The 16,121-nt window shown below is 43.7% G+C and overlaps 1 protein-coding gene across 18 annotated transcripts in view; it reads left to right on the plus strand.

The window, feature by feature from the left end:
• Window positions 1–16,121, plus strand: part of MAGI1 (membrane associated guanylate kinase, WW and PDZ domain containing 1) — a 621,597-nt gene that overhangs the window by 1,725 nt on the left and 603,751 nt on the right. The window lies entirely within an intron of this gene.

Here is a 16,121-nt window from a genome sequence, read left to right on the forward strand (position 1 = left end):
GTTGCAGAGCCTTAAGCACTGAGGAGGAAGAGGTGGGGGAATGACCATGGGAGCCCCGAGGAGCACCCTGGAGAGGAGGGAGTGGAAGCAAATTCATCTCTCAGAAGCCTGGAGAGGAGTGATGACCTTTATGATGGCTGCTGGTGGGGGCGGGGAGTCCCTTACTTCTTAGTTTGGTGCAGGCATGGGGCTGTCCCTGATACAGTCCAATAGAGAAGGACTGGACTCCCTTAAAGGGAGCCCTTGTACGACCGTGCACCATGACGCAGGTTCTTCCCCGTGAAAGCACCAGGTTGAGCCCTGGTGAAAAGTTCCCATATGTGCCTGCGCGGGCTTGGAAGGGCAAGCAGCAGCTGGAGGAATGTGTCAGAGGAAAGAAGGGTTGGGCTGAGCTAGTCCTCTTTTGGAAACAGGCCCGTTCCAGATGAAACGGAGGAGGGGGACAGGGAGAAGGGCTGGGTCTTTTGGTAGCTTTGGGAGCCGAGGGACTGACGGTTATGGAAAGCTCCTTCCATTTATGTCCTCATTGTGCGCTTGCACACCTCCTCCAAGAAGCCCTCAGGCATCCTGCCCAGATGAACAAATCCTTCTTCCTCTGGACTCCCCTAAAGGTGTATCTTGTAGTTTTTTACTTACTCTGAACTGTGTTAGTTCCCTCCCCTCATTTCCATACAAGGTGGTAAGCTCATTGAAGGGAGAGACTGTGGCTCATTCATTGCACATCTCCCCAGCTTTGGTTGAGGTCCATCACCTTGCCTCACTTGAGAATGTGTCCTCCCTCATCTGTAAACTGGCTTTCTTGTGTCACATAAACTAATAAGCACAAAGAGTGCAGAACAGTGCCTGGCACATAGTAAGTGCTCAATAAAGATTAGCTATTATTGTTATGTTTAAAGTGAATTGGGGCAGTTATTTATTTCTAAGTCTAGCTTTTAGTGTCAGGAACCTGAATTATGAAGTTAATACCAGTACCTGGATTATTAGGACTTGATAGAACTGTAGAGAAAATACTGTAGCATTTGATGGGATCAGCTGCTGGTCGCCGTGTAGGGGCATTTTGGAGAAAGGGCTGGTGGAAGGACAGGCAGGAGTTCCTGCGTGTCCTGTGCGGGGGTCTCCTGGTGTCTAATGGGTCCAGTGGGGGCTTGTTCTCAGTGTGCAAGCTACTGCATGGGGCTGAGCCTCCCTCCATCAGTTACCAAAGATTGGGAGGCATCATCCCAGGGCCACCTCCTCATGGCAGTCCGGAAGGGTTGGTCATCTAACAAAGTGTGTTTGGAATCAGGTACCTCTGGGTTCGAAGGAAACTGTAGCTACGTAGGAATGCTCATAGAATGTGTGTGTGTGTGTATATGTGTAGGCAAATCTCCTTGTTCTTCTTGTAATGGGATAGAATAAAGATATAGATGGGGACGCTTGAATGGCCTGGAATCCACCATAGTGTAAAAGCTACTATTTCCTGTAATGATTACACAGGCACAGGTAGCTCTTCTAACGTCTTCATTACAGAAAGACGGCACTAGAAAGCATTTCACCAGCCTTCTCTTTTATACTGAGAATAAGATTTAAATTATACTACGAAATTGCTCTTCCTGTGCTTTCATTACTGTGTTTTAATCATATTAGATAGGCTTCTACTTGGTACATGGTAAAGGAAAAATGTTACTTTTGTGTTGTCTGCACCTTGAACTAGCCACTACCAGGGACACGGGTCACTCTGGGTGCTGTCTGTATGAAAATGTCACGGTCTTCTTGTGGGAGAAGATTCTGCTGTTTCTGTTTCATGGCAACTCTCTGAAAAGATGCACAGACCAAAATAGTCTGTAGCAAGTGGTATTATGTGAAGCAGGACTGGATTGTGAAAGCATCAAGCTAAATGGATCTACCAGGTTAGAGTTGATTCATTTTAAATGGAGAGGACAGTCTTTTGTCACAAAAGTGCCTAATAAGAATGTACAAGTACGTATATATGTTATATAAAATATATGTTACTTTACATATATAATAAAGCATATATATGTGCTATATATACTATAGGTATATATTTATCTGGAATAAAATGCGCAGATCTTAAATATATAGTTTGATGGGTTTTGACAAATGTATATGCTCATGTTAGCTTCACCCAAAGCAAGATACAGAGCACTTCCATCACCCCAGAAATTTCCCTCCTGTCCCTTTCTAGTCAATTCCCCCCACCTCTTCCAGAGGCATTGACTGTTTGATTTTTCTCACCATGGATTAATCTTACCTGTCATTGAAATTCATATAAATGAAATAATGCAGTGTGTACTCTTTTGTGTCTGGCTTTTTTCACATATTGTGTGTATCATGGTTGTTTTGTATTGTTGAGTAGTATTCCATTGCATACATATACCAGATTGTTTATATTTTTGCTTGTCAATGGCCATTTGGACTGTTTATTTTTTCATCTATTATGACTAAAGCTGCCGTAAATGTTCCAGTTCTGCCACATCTTTGCCGATCTTTGATCTGGTCTGTCTTTTGAACTTTAGCCATTCTAGTGTATGTGGAAAAGAGGAAAAGTACAGTAATCCCTTCTTATCTGTGGGTGATACGTTCCAAATCAGGCACAGTAAGAGATTAAACACAACATGAGATAGAACAAATTATAACTATGTAGTATAATAAAAGTTATGGGAATGTGGTCTCCCTCTCTCTCAAAATATCTTACTGTACAAATTTATTGCCTTTTCCATCTTAACTAAGCACTTATCATGCACTATGGCTACAACTTGTGCAGTTTTAAGTATGACAGCAAAGCTAGCACATATTTCTTTTTCCTTCTCACAATTTCACAGATAGAAAATTCATTCTTACTATAGATCTTAGCATCCACAGCATATGATTTTATTAAGTCGAGAACATTCACCTTTTCACTTCAAGGAAGCACTTTACGGCTTCTCTTGGGCAGATCCGAACTGCCAGCATCATTCCTCCTGTGCTTTGGGGTCATTACTGAGTAAAATAAGCGTCGCTTGAACACAAGCACTGTGGTACCTGGATAGTCAATTTGATAACTGAGCTACTAAGTAACCAATGGGCAGGATACCCTGGACAAAGGGATGATTCATGTCCTGGGCAGGACAGAGGGGGAAGGCGGGAAATTTCATCCTGCTATTGGTGTACAATTTAAAACGTCTAAATCGTGTATTTCTGGAATTTTCTATATAATATTTTCAGACCGTGGTTGACTGTGAGTAACTGAAATCACAGAAAGCAAAACAGCAGATAAGGGGGAACTACTACAGTTAAGGAAGCTTAGCTCTAGGATGTAGCTAGTATTTTTTGAGCACTTGGTTTAGGAAGTGCCAGGCCCTTGGCTAAGCTAGTGCTTTATGGGTATTTTGTTCTTTATTCCTCCCACCTGGACTCAACGTGTCAGAAACTGAGGTCCAGAGAGTGTGGGTGGCTTTTCCAAGGGTCGTACAAGTGGCTGAAGTAGAGCTGGAACTCAGCCGTGTTGGATTTCAAAACCCATGCTTCTAGTTCCTGGGTCAGTGGGTCTCAAAGTAGGCTCCCCAGACCAGTGGTATTTACATCACCTGGGAACTGGTTAAACATGCAGATTCCCGGGCCTCGACCCTACTGATACCTAAACTCAGGAGGGTGGAGCCTGTGCCGTGTTTTTAACAAGGTGACTCTCATGCATGCTCAGTTTTGAGCACCACTGTCCTAGGGTATAGACTGCATTGAAAATATGGCATCGAGTGGGGCAGGTGATCTGTGTTCTAGAACAAGCTTGGCCACTAGTGCTGTCATCTCTGGTGAGTCACCTCTTTGGGCCTTTCTTCATACCTAAAATAAGTGGATGTATCCTTTTAGATCTTTTGTGCTCCTGAAATGCTAAGATTCCCTGAATAGCCCAGATTCCAAAAGTTTAGAAGGGTGTGATTTTAGTTTCCCAAACTGGTAATATTATAGGTCACACTTACATATTTTTGTAAGTGAATTTTGTGGCTTTGCAAATTACCCAGGAACCAAACTGTCCCTCCACTTTTTTTATAGACAGAATGGAGGCAATAAATAAGTCACAATTTAAAAACCACACACACACACACAAATAAAATAAAAAATAAAAACCACAACACTACCACCAGACCCTTCCCCTCACCGTAATGAGGGACTTAGGACCACATACAATTGAATATAGTTCTTTTGTGCCTTTCTGGGTTTTGTTTTGACATTGTGTGTTTATTTTGACCAGTTGGAATATATTACAACAGCTCTGTAACAAAATAATTCTGTTCTTATTTTGAAACACAGCACCATGTCTTGCTGAGTTTCCTGTGAATTCTGCTTTGGGGTCTCTGGTCTTGCTTTTTCTCTGCCTCCTCCCCCCCCCCTACACTCCGCCAGGATGGTCACAGGATTGACTCCTCTCCTTAGTGTCTCTTCAGAAAGACCTTCTCATCTGGTGGTGTGCTGCTAAAGGCTTAACAGCCGGCTCTGGCGGAGGGGAGACTGATTTGTAGCATCACTGGAGTTGGGAAGAGATCCATGTAATTGGAGCCAGTAGGAGCTGGCACCGCCATTCCACCTACCCCGTATAAGACAGCGCCTTGGATCACATGCCATCCCCTCATCCTGGTTTGTGTTTCAAAGCTTTGACACAGTTTCACATTATCGGGCTTCCCTGGTGGCGCAGTGGTTAAGAATCTGCCTGCCAATGCAGGGGACATGGGTTTGAGCCCTGGTCTGGGAAGATCCCACGTGCCACGGAGCAATGAAGCCCGTGAGCCACAACAACTACTGAAGCCCGCGCGCCTAGAGCCCGTGCTCCGCAACAAGAGAAGCCACGGCAATGAGTAGCCCGTGCACAGCAATGAAGAGTAGCCCCCACTTGCCACAACTAGAGAAAAGCCCGCGTGCAGCAACGAAGACCCAAAGCAGCCATAAATAAATAAATTTATATATTAAAAAAAACAACAACCTCGTAATTTCACATTATCTTCTTCTCTTGCTTCTTTATTGTCTGTCTCTCTTCCCACTGGAATGCAAGGTCCATGAAAACAAGAAGTTTATCTCACTTGTTCACCCCTCTATTTCCCAGCACCTAAAATAGTACCTGGCAAGTCATAGGTGTTCACTAAAATTTGTTGGCTGCATGAATGAATTTTCTCTTGTTGCTTTTTCTTTTTTTTTTTGCGGTACGCGGGCCTCTCACTGTTATGGCCTCTCCCGTTGCGGAGCACAGGCTCCGGACACGCAGGCCCAGCGGCAATGGCTCACGGGCCCAGCCGCTCCGTGGCATGTGGGATCCTCCCGGACCGGGGCACGAACCCGTGTCCCCTGCATCGGCAGGCGGACTCCCAACCACTGTGCCACCAGGGAAGCCCTTTTGTTGCTTCTTATTCGGATGGTAAGTGCAGACCAGGACATCCACATCTTTCCTTCTTTCCTCCCTATTCGTCTTTGATTTCTTGTCATTTAGGATCCTAATATGTTCATTTTCTCATCACCAGATTTTACAATCAGCTGATTCTCAGTGTCTAATAATTTATACCAAGCTATAAATAAATAAATGACTGACAAGGCTTAATGAATTGTATTTAAGTATTTCGGCCTGTTGACTCTAGGTGGAGTTTAAGAAGTGAAATTTCAGGTGTTCATTCAGCAAGCAGGGTGATGAGGAGCTTTTCTGTTTTCTGTTCATGCGGGACATGGTCTATGTCAGCATCTAGAAGAATGACACCTTACCTCCATTATCTTGTAGCATTGTCCCTGTGTACAGTGTTTCCAGCCGATAGCAAACTGGATCTTTGCTACAGAAAAGAGTGTGATTTTTGTCCCCTCTTGCTCTTAAACTGTGCTTGGTGTTTACGTCTTTTTTTTTTTTTAAACTTAAACTTTCAAAAATCAATCTATTTTTGTTCTTGCTGCCAAAAGACCACTCTCTGAAGGATGTTTTTAGGTTACATTGTGGAACATTCTACAGCTTTTACAAAAAATAATGCAAGGACAGGCAACCCAACATGTCCATTGTTTCTGGAGGCCGCCCTTTGCCAATGGCTGTGTTATTTAAAAATAGATTAGCTTGACCTTATGAGGCAGTGGCATACAGTTGGCTCACTGCATTTGTTGGCATTCATTACCCAGCTAGTTTCGGATGGCAGAATTGATGATATCCACCAAGGGGAATTAAGTGGTTTATAAGAGAAAACATTCTGACATCTCCTCACCACAAGGGTTTACATGAAGGATGTTGCTTTATAAACGATGGTTATTTAATGCAAAACACCAGTCTCTGATGTTAGTGGTCCCTTCCTTGAGTTTGTATATATGTGTAACAGGATATACTGATTTTGTATACACTGAGAATAAAGGCTGTCAAATTCGTTAAGGGCTGGCATTCATATCCTAAAAAAGTAGGTTACTGCCTTCCTGCCTGTCTTTATGCAGCTCATATGTGAGATCTATAACCTTGAAAAATCCTTGGTAAATATTGGCGCTTTGCTCTACTGCACCCCTATGGATGTCGACATCCATATAGTATGTCTGGTGAATTGGTTTTGGTGTGTTCACAGCTGAACCTCCATGGATGTCAAGGACAAGCAAGTGATGCTGACTTTTGCTTTATAGTATAGTGGCCTATGGAGGGTCCAGCGTGTTTTGGATGTCATCCTTTCTGAAGGCACGTAGCAAATGTAATTCGAACAATGTCTTTTGTTTTATTTTATTTTTAGCCGTGCCTCGAGGCTTACGGGATCTTAGTTCCCCGACCAGGGATGGAACCCAGGCCCCCGGCAGTGAAAGCGCTGAGTCCTAACCACTGGACCGCCAGGAAATTCTGAACAATGTCTTTTATGATTAAATAGTAATCTTCTCTTTTTACAGCCAAGTGATTGAAGAATGGAGTAATCCATTACATACAATCATTTCTCTAGTCCCCTTCGCCGAGGGGAAACGGAAGTCCTCCCAGTGACTCACAATCTGGCCCGTGACTTGTCTTCTCTCTCCCTGGCCGTGACCTGCTGGCCCGACCTGGACACCTGGGAGGCTTACTCTCTCACGAACTTCAAGTCTTTCCCACTTGCCTTGTCATTCCCTATTCCCCTCCTCTACTTTATTTTACTTTATCATATGTCGCTCATTTCAAAATAACTAAGTTCCTTGTTTTGTCTCTCTTTCTTTAATATAAGCTCCGAGAGGGCAGGGCTGTTGTTGATCTCAGTACTGAGCATAGTGCCTGATGCATAGTAATTGCTCCAGTATTTCTTGAACGTCCACTGTCAGATTTAGAACTAGAATAACTCTGCTGAGCTCGGTTGCCTCTGAAAATTCCGATATTTGAAAGTCTCTGAAAATGTAGGTACTTCGTGATGGATCGCATTAAACTTGATAAGGGTTTAATACTTGCAGTCCATGACTTGGGCTAAATACAGCTTCAATGATTGATCTAGGAGTATTCTTGAAGACAGTGAGCATTGCTGGCCGGGCTCAAATGGTCTTTATTTTAGGGATTTAAGGCAGCACCGTGCTGAGTCTGTCAGCGAACTTTGCACACTCTCTCACCCTCCAGTGGACCGTGAGACGTTCTTCTGGGCACCGTCAGCTGTGTGTATAGACTTTTCCTGTTACCATCTGCAGTGTGGTGAGAATGAGTTACGTAAGAGAATTACATCCTCCCGGCTAAGGTGTCAGCCCCATTCCTATTGCCAACAGAGCCATTAGTGTGTGCCTTTAACGGAATGCAGTTATGTTTTCCCCAATAAGGCTAATCTTTCAGCCCACTGTGGGACTCGAAGCTCTCTTTATGGACAGTGGCATGATGGTGCAATTAAAAGGCCATTATGCCCTGATTATAAGCCATGTTTCACAATTATTGCCATAGACAGTGTTAACAGGACTGCAGCGCCGCTCGTAAGGTAATCCACGAGTATCCATTTATTGATGTGTTGTAGATCGGCAGGTTTTGGGCTCAGGCTGGTCTGGGTTAGAAACCAGGCTTTTCAGTTTACTAGCTGGGTTACTCGGCGAGATACTTCCCCTCTTTCTTGCAAATGGGGATAATGATACGTACTACCTGAGGCTGATGGAGGAATAAAAGGAGGAGATTGAGGTAAACCACACGGCACAGGGCCTGGCACGTGTTGAGCGCCCACAAAATATTGGCTTCTGTTATTGTTTGAATGTTCCCTGTTGGAAAGCACTTGGAAGAGAAGAAAGAATCTCTTGAGAGATAGAGATTGTGGTACACAGTTCCCTGGAGAGCTTTTCAAGTCTAGAAAAAGCCCTCATTTTTCTGCCTGATTCAGATGCCACTATTTAAAAAGGCTGAGACTGGATTAGTTCAGACAAGTAAGAAGGAAACCTCTAGATTTCACCGTGTGGTAGAGGTCTGAGCTGCCTGAACTTCTACATTGTCACTGGTGATGAATTGATTCTAATGATTGTCATTGGGACCCAGGTTCAGTAATGTGTAGAGGAAGGACAGGTCCTCTCCTTACTCCCTGGAGATCCTGGGCAGGGCAGTACCGGCAAGGGTGATCCTTGAGAACTTGACACTGAGGTCCTCTGATCTTCCTGGCACCATACCTGGGCTCCCAAATCAGGAAAGGCTGGGGAGGCAGCAGGGCTTGGTGTCATAAGGGTTTGGAGTCAGGCTGGTTAGGTCCAACTCCAGCTGAAGAACCATGGGCATGTTAACCTCCCAGAACCTCAGTTGTTCCAGTTGAAAATGAGGATCATACCTACCTCATAGGGTGGTTGTGAGGATTAAATGAGAAAACGTATGCAAAATACTTTGTCCTCTGCTTGGCGTGTAAATAGTGCTTACAGCAATGCCTACCTAATAGCAGCCATGTTAATTTTCAGTTCAGAAGTGAAGACCCATCAGTGATTTCCTCTAAAGCAGTGATTTTCAACTGGGGGTGATTTTGACCCCCGAGGGACATTTGGCAATGTCTGGAGACATTTTTGGTTGTTACAGCTCAGGAAGGGGGAGTGCTAGTGGCATTGAGGGCGCTGAGGCCAGGGATGCGGCTAAACATCCTACACAGTACAGCCCCCATGGCAGAGAGGTGTCCAACCCCAAATGGCACTAAGCCTGAGATTGGAAAACTCTTCTCTAAGGTATAACTTCATGGTTGAGACTGAGAATCTGAAATAGGAGCAGTAAACCAATCACGGTAACTATTATATATTGATCTTCTGACATGTCCCTGAGACCCCGGTTAGGTTTTTACCCGGGTAGATGAGGTCATTCTTATTTTAGCCCTGAGAAAATTAGCTGGAGAGGTCAATTTATCCTGGCCTCCAGGCAGCTGACAGAGGTGAGATTCAAGCTCAGATCCGCCTGGTTCCAAAGTTCTTATCCCAGGTTTCCACACTAGAAGTGTGTTGACCTCTAGTCAAGTGTGTTAGGCTGTCATATTGCTGCCTGAGACAGCATACCATGCCTGGTGATGCTACCAAAGAGAGTCCCAGAAATTAAAAAAAAAAAAAAAAAAAGGATTCCCGAAGTGTTTGTTGGCCAGAACACAGAGGGTGCTGCTATATAGTTTCAAGCAATTCTGCTTAATTGCCTTCTCCTTCTGTTTTCCCTGATCTCCCTCACCAACGCTGTTGATTCTTTCCTCCTCTGTGCTCTCTCTTTTTTTTTCCCCACACACAACATGATTTCAAGAGTCACAATAGTGTCTTGTAATGTAGATTTGCTCTTCTGTCTCCTGTACTGGATTATGTGTTTCTTGAATTCTTGAAAGCAACATCCCTGTTTTATGTCTCTGCAATCTCTGCCCTCTCTAGGTACTCAAGCAATCACTTTTGAATTGAATTCTTTTGAGGTAATGGGTAGGCATAACTTTTAAATAAATAAGAAAAATTCTTGCCTAAGATCTTGTTGGCTCGAAGATCCGCGGCTTATTTTTAAAGCATATTAAATATACTTAGCCATATGTCTGACTTTTCTGTGATGATTTAAAATGGTTGTCTGCCAGTTGTTGTAGCATTTTGAACTGTCGGGAAAATATTGAATTAATTGTGTTGAAGGTCTTAGAGGGCCTTTATTCTGACCAGATGTGTGCAGTGACGGAGCCTGTTGCTTATGGAACGCGACCACAGAAGGCATCACTTTGGCTTGATTTAAATAGAGTCAGTATTTTACCACCTGGATTCTTGGCCAGGCGTTGGAATTTACATCTGATAGGGAGAGCCTGTTCATTTCCTCCTCCAACTATCAGCCTGTTTAAGTCTGTGTGACTTGGTTAAGAATTCAAAACTCAAGATCAAGTAGTTAAAAAAGGACTTTCTTTGGTGTTGGAGCATGTAGGTTTTTTTTTTTTTTTTTTAGAAAGCATAGGCATCATCTAGATTTTTTGGTTTCTAATCTTTTAAAAACTCAAATAGTTTTATGATCATGGATGACTGTCAATCACTCTCCATTGTTGGTCTGTGCTTCCACAGCTTATGGTTTTTTCATGGTGAAATTAATTTTTTCCCTCATTTAAACAATGTGTATGATAGAGAAAAATGTGAATATATGAAAGGAAAATGTATCCACATGGCCCATAATCCCACCTCCAGACATGTATATATATAAACATATATAAATACACACACATGCTTTTTTGGTAGATTTTTTTGGGAGGGTCTTTTTCTTCTGAAAATTGGATAATCCCACACACGCTGTTTTGGTGAGATTTTTCTTTGTGCCTCACAATATATCACAGACTTTTTTTCTATGCTACATGTAGATCGACTGTACCATTTTGATGGCTGTGGAATCAGTTTTTGGTTGTGCTATAATATGTTAAATCATGCTTTCAGAGTGAACATTTAGGTTGTTTTCGTTCCTATTTTACACAACACATTGATGAATATCCTTATATATACATTTTAGTGAACTTCTTCAGATATTTTCTATGGATAGATATCTAGAACTTCTTGGCTCACATGAATTTTATCTTTTTAAGACCTAATTCCCACTGTCATCTTGTTCTTCAGACCACTTATCAACTTAAATCCTTGCTGCCTGGACGTGAGAGTCCTGTATTTCTTTACTCATCTCAGAATAGATCCTATGTAGGCCTGGAATTGTTCCTTTATAATAGTTACCACAAACGCAAATACTGACTGGGTATTTTAAAGGGCATTAAGGAGTGGTGGGGACTAGGGTAAAAGGGAGCAGTTGCCACTCAGCTTCAGCCTGTTGTTGACATGTGGGGACATTGCCCACCGTTGCCAGGTTTTTCAAGCTTTCAAGAGAACGCAGAAGCTTGAATTGTTAAAAAAATGAACTTTGCCAATGTAAAAGTGTTGATTCAAAGTTTTCCAAAAGCATGGCTAAATCAAGCCAAACACATCTGGGAGCCATATTTGGTCCTCAGGCAACAAGCTTGCAGCCTCTGGTTGACATATTTGTCTTTCTCACTTGATGTCTCTCACACTTCATCTCTTCAAGAGCAGTCATCACATTTCTTACTCTTGTCTGTGTTCTTAGGGCCCAGGATAGTGACCAACACACAGTAAGGGTCCACAAACGTGGGTTGAAGTGAATAATAAGTCCCAGAAGTAGTCCAGTTTGTTCCTGTAGTCCACGTAAGATTATTGGAGGGTCAGCCAGTGACAGCTCTCCCAGTCAAGTTGCGAGGAGTGGGGGAGAGGATATATTTTGACAGCTGATCGTGATTCTTGGACTATTTTATTGCAGGGTCGTGGTCTGCTGAATCTTAGAACTGGGTGCAAAATAGTGTCTCGATGATGACATTTATATGAATATGTACTGGGAATAGTATACATTCTCTGCTCTAAGGTGATTTTACTGTGAAATATGTGGTCTTACAAATAAAAGAATGCATGAGTTTTATGTATACTGCTTAGGGCGGTTTTAAATATAGCAAGAAAAATCCCTAATAACATGACTCGTTTGGGCATTCTACAGGTAAATCAGCACCCTGACTTTTACTCCAAGAGTGGATGCTTTCAGAACACAGTTAACCTCTAAGACTGGCGAGCATCTGTTCTCCAGGCCAGTGTTATCTGGTAGAATTTTGTATTTTGAAAACCAGTGCAGCCCTTCTTTCTTGTCTGTGAAATAGGTTGTTCTGCGTTGCAGAGTTCATGGCAGGTACCAGGTTTGCTGGACTAGGATGGGGAAGGGAACTTAGGTAATTCAGATTAGAAGTTTAGGCAGTGCAGTTTTTCTGTTAAAGAGCTAAGCTAGGAAGGGCGCATAAAATGAAAACTGTGTAGTTGTCAGCAAAAGCCCGACATGGAGTTCAAACTCTGCCAGGTGGGGATTGGGACTGTGTTTCTATTCTCTCTTCTCTCGTCCCCTTCCCTCTCTCCATATCCGTATCAGAGTAAGAACATTCCAAGAGACTGTCTAGGAATTCAGATTCTAGATAGGACATTCTATATGTGATCCAGTACTCTGGATGTGAGACAAAACTAAGGAGCGTTTTCCAGTTGAGACGACTGTATGCCCTGATCCACCTCCTTCATTATGATCACCACTTTTGGGGCACCCAGGATTCCCCCAAGTTGGCATGAAATTTGACTTCTGTTCTACTTTAAAATGCCCAAGGGGGACTTCTCTGGTGGTCCAGTGGGTAAGACCTTGCGCTCCTAATGCAGGGGGCCGGGGTTCGATCCCTGCTTGGGAACTAGTTGCATGCCGCAACTAAAGATCCCGTGTGCCGCAACTAAAGATCCCGCGGGCTGCCATGAAGACCCGGTGCAGCCAAAAATAAATAAATAAACAAATAAATACATATTTTAAAAAAATCATAAAATGCCCAAGGATAAGATGTAGCAGGAAAACTTATATTCTGCGGTGTTTGAGACTGGACAATCATTGGTAAATTTCCCGAGCTTTGGTCTTTGGTAAAGAGTCTAGCCGTAGTGAATCATGCCGTATGCAAAATCACAGTTTAGTACCTGCACAGGGTCTAGGAAGACTTTAGAAAACACCAAGTGTTGTTTCAATATTGATACATTGTACACATATCATGATTCATAAGAGAAATATCAGAGAGATAGAATGCCCAGCAAAGGAGAAATTGATGCAGCTCTTGCCGATTTCTGTCTAAGTCTGCGGGAAAAAACTGCCATAAGGAGGAAAGGACCAGGCTTTCTTAAGCAACGTGAATCTGTTTCTGAGACATTTTAACTAAAAATGTAAGCTTAAGTTATTCTGCATGAAATAATTATCTCCAAGGAAGACAATTGTGAGAAGATGGCATTAATGGGAAGATGATAGCCGGTTGTCACTGTTGGAGTCTTTTTTGGTGGAAGGAACCCATCCATGGGTTTTAATAAAACATGATGAGTCACCCTATTGCCTGAATTCCTGAGGGAAGAGAGACATCCTGAAAAGGCTGTGAGGGAAATTTGCAGTCCTGGGCGCCTGTTACCAGGCACTTATATTCACCTGATGGCTGCCAACAGCTTGCAGGCAGAGCTGATTGGAGAAAATGATCAACTTCAGAACCAGTGGCCCACAGATTGGGTTTTAGGTAAATGGAAAGTACATCAGAATTACCTGGGCGAGTTTGCCATCTCTGGGCATCTGCGGGCGAGTTTGTTAGTGATGCTGACTCATGTCTCCCTGCCCGGCGGAGTCCTGATAACCCCAACTGCAAAGAATGGTCCACAGAATGGTCACCGGTTCAGAATCATCCAGAGGGTTTATGAAATATGGGGATTACTAGGCCTCAGCTCAGACCTGTGGAATCAGAAATCCTAGGGGGCGGTCCCTGTGAATCCACACATTTTAGAAAAGTTCTGGCTGGTTGTGGAAATGGAAAGCTTGAGACTCCAGGCTCTAACACGCTGGCCACTTCAAATCCAGTTCCCTAATAAAGGATGGTAACAGACCCCACTCTATCCTCGAATGAACACTGATTGGGGAAGGGAGGCGAGAATAGAAAGACTGAGTTACTCGAGCCTCCGGTTCTTCTAGGGTGGCACGTACTGGCTATGTGCGGGTGTGTATGTGGAAGGTCATTTTCTTGCTTCAGGATCCTAGCATTAACCAGGCAGTTGAAGAGACCTCTTCCTCACCACCACATGCCTTTTTAAAAGAGGAAAGGATGGGCTTCCCTGGTGGCGCAGTGGTTGAGAGTCCGCCTGCTGATGCAGGGGACACGGGTTCGTGCCCCGGTCCGGGAGGATCCCACATGCCGTGGAGCGGCTGGGCCCGTGAGCCATGGCCACTGAGCCTACGCGTCTGGAGCCTGTGCTCCGCAACGGGAGGGGCCACAGCAGTGAGAAGCCCGCGTACCGCAAAAAAAAAAAAGGAAAGGAACTCTGGAGGAAGGAAAGTGCAATCCAGTAGAACTTCCTGCAGTGATGGAAATGTTCTTTACCTATGCTGTCTGATATATTATCCACTAGCCACACATGGAGATTGTGTGCTTGTCATGTGGCTGGTGTGGCTACCTTTCACCAGCCACACTACGAAAATGATTTTTTTCGTTTTATTTACATGGAATTTATTTAAATTTAACTCTAAGTAGCCACATGGCTGGTGTCTACCAGACTGAACAGTACGGGAGACATTGCCGTTACAAATGGTGAGGACAGTCATATGTCTTTGGTGACACATTCAGCTGCTCCAAGAAAAAGAGGCTGGAGTGACCCTTTGTGTTGATGTTTGTTAAATGTGAAAGCCTGGGATAGGTAGTTTTTAAGTGTCCTTTTGACCGCTTTATCAGTGTATTTACTGGTGACAGTTTTCTTAAAGAAGCTCAGTGTATGGCGATGCTAGGGATGATGTTTTTCCTGTGGACTGCTCTGTCTCCAGCACCTAATATAACAAATGGTTGAATAAATTATCTCAATTTGAGTATTTTATGCAGAGAGGGAGACGCTAAGTTATCTTGGAGTTGCATAAACCATTTAATCACCTTGATGCTTTTGGTTACAAGTCATAAAAATCAACTCGAATGACTTAAACAACAAAGAAGATTAACTGATGCAAGTAACCAAGAATTTCAGAACAAGGAGGGAGCTTCAGGTAGGGTTTGATCAGGGCATGGGTCCTGTTTCTCTGATTTGCTTCAGAGCTGCCACTAGCCCATACGATGTCTTTGTTCAAAGTAGAAACTGTGTATCTCTTCTGGGCAGACACATCTGTGCATGGCCTGGAGAGCAGAGTATGGGCTGGATTTCAGCCTATACTCATCAGCTGTAAGGACACAGCCTAGATCTTGTAAGGGATAGCCTTGATTCTCTCAGTAATGCTCTCTTCACAGTGCTGGCTGGGCCTTAGAATGGCTTCTCTTGTTTGCAGATGGGTGACCATGGCAAAAGGGGTGACATGCCTGTTTATTTACAGCTAGGGGGAGAGAGACTGAGAGGAATGTCATATGCTGTGTGCCAAGTGGCTTAGGTCTGCAATCCCTAAACCAATTCTGGAAGCTTAAGCAAATCATTGGCCACTTGTAGCCTATTGCAATAGAACCAAGATTTAGAAACCCTGGTCCAGACTCAAGTGTTACCTTCTCATAGAACCTCCCTGTCCTCCAGTCACTCATCACTTCATCACTCTACTTTTGTCTTCACCCTCATCACTATCTGAAATTAGCCCCTTTGTTTATTATCTATCCCACCGGAGTGTAATTATCTTGAGGGCAGGAACCTGAATCATATACTTTCTTATTCTTATGGCAAAGCAGTACCTGGCACCTGACAGCTGAGCAGCACAAATATTTGTTAAATGGACCAGTGAATGAATGAATCAACCCAAATGGTTGCCTTCTCATGGTGGGTAGGTGCCTTCAGATGTGGACATGGCTCGGGGAAGAGATGAAAATTAACCAGGAGCTTTGAGCAGTGCTGGAGAGCTATGGAGACATGCTGTGGATTCCAAAAGGGCAGAGTGAGAGATGAGCAGACAGGTTCTCAGTCTGCTGGCAAAGCTTGACAAGCACTGACTTGAAGAGGAAAATGGGAGATAAGTAAGCAGGACAAGCCTGTGTTGTGCTGAGTGAGGTAAGAGCCTGAGCTCGGGTGGCTGATTTAAGACCCTGAGTACCCAGAATGCAGGGGATGCAAAGAGGGTCACCAGCCCCATTAGCTGTAGCACGTACCTCTGGAACCCAGGCCATAGGGAACCATGATCCCTGTGAATCAAGAGAGCTAAGTGTTTACAG

Source organism: Lagenorhynchus albirostris, chromosome 10 (genome assembly GCF_949774975.1).
Source record: "Lagenorhynchus albirostris chromosome 10, mLagAlb1.1, whole genome shotgun sequence".
NCBI classification, from domain to species: Eukaryota; Metazoa; Chordata; class Mammalia; order Artiodactyla; family Delphinidae; genus Lagenorhynchus; species Lagenorhynchus albirostris.